The sequence below is a fragment of the Geospiza fortis genome, unplaced genomic scaffold (assembly GCF_000277835.1).
Source record: "Geospiza fortis unplaced genomic scaffold, GeoFor_1.0 scaffold1319, whole genome shotgun sequence".
Lineage (NCBI taxonomy): Eukaryota > Metazoa > Chordata > Aves > Passeriformes > Thraupidae > Geospiza > Geospiza fortis.
This window is the reverse complement of record NW_005054770.1, coordinates 48,095-48,877: the sequence shown is the minus strand read 5'-3', so window position 1 is coordinate 48,877 and position 783 is coordinate 48,095.

Here is a 783-nt window from a genome sequence, read left to right as displayed (position 1 = left end):
ATGGTCTGGGAGCAGCTGGTGGCCCCGAACACGATCCCGACACCCAAAGCCCAAGGGCGAGCCAAGGATCTTCCCCCTGGTCTCATCCCGGGTTTTATTTATTTTCCCTCCAGGGCAGGGCTGGGAATTTTGGGAGAGGAGCATCAGCTGGGAGCCAGGGGAAATAAAGGGGGTGTGTGTGTGTCCAGTAGACATTAATTAATCCATATATTTACAGATATTTTTGGATATCCATCAATTAATCCATATATTTATGGATATTTTTGAATATCCATCAATTAATCCATATATTTAGGGATAAATTTACGTTTTTTTTCATTTCCCCCCTCCTCCTGTCGCTTTGGGTGTCCCAAGCTCTTCCTACCTGACCAACACACCTGTGGCAGGTGGGAGACGCCCCGCAGGAGAAGTTCCAGCCCTTTTCCTCAAATATGAGCAGCCAGATTTGTATTTTTTCACCGTTTTTGGCAAGAGGGATGCAAAGCTTTGCCCCTTCCCCCTGGCAGGAGGGATGAGGTTCCTGAAAAGGGTTAAAAAGCCGCCAAGACCCCCGGGAAAAGGTTCGGCCTTGGGGACAGGTGGAGGGAGGCGCTGGAAACGCGAGGAACTTTGGCACGGAGAACTTTGGCACGGAGCAGAGCAGCAGAGCCGGGGAGGCGGAGGAGGAAGAGGAGGAGGAGGGAGAAACCTCGGTGGGTGCCCAGGATAGCAGCGATGGGGGAGGGCAGAGAATGGTAAGTGACACGCGAGGGGGTGGCGGCGACAAGAGGGGACAAATGGGGC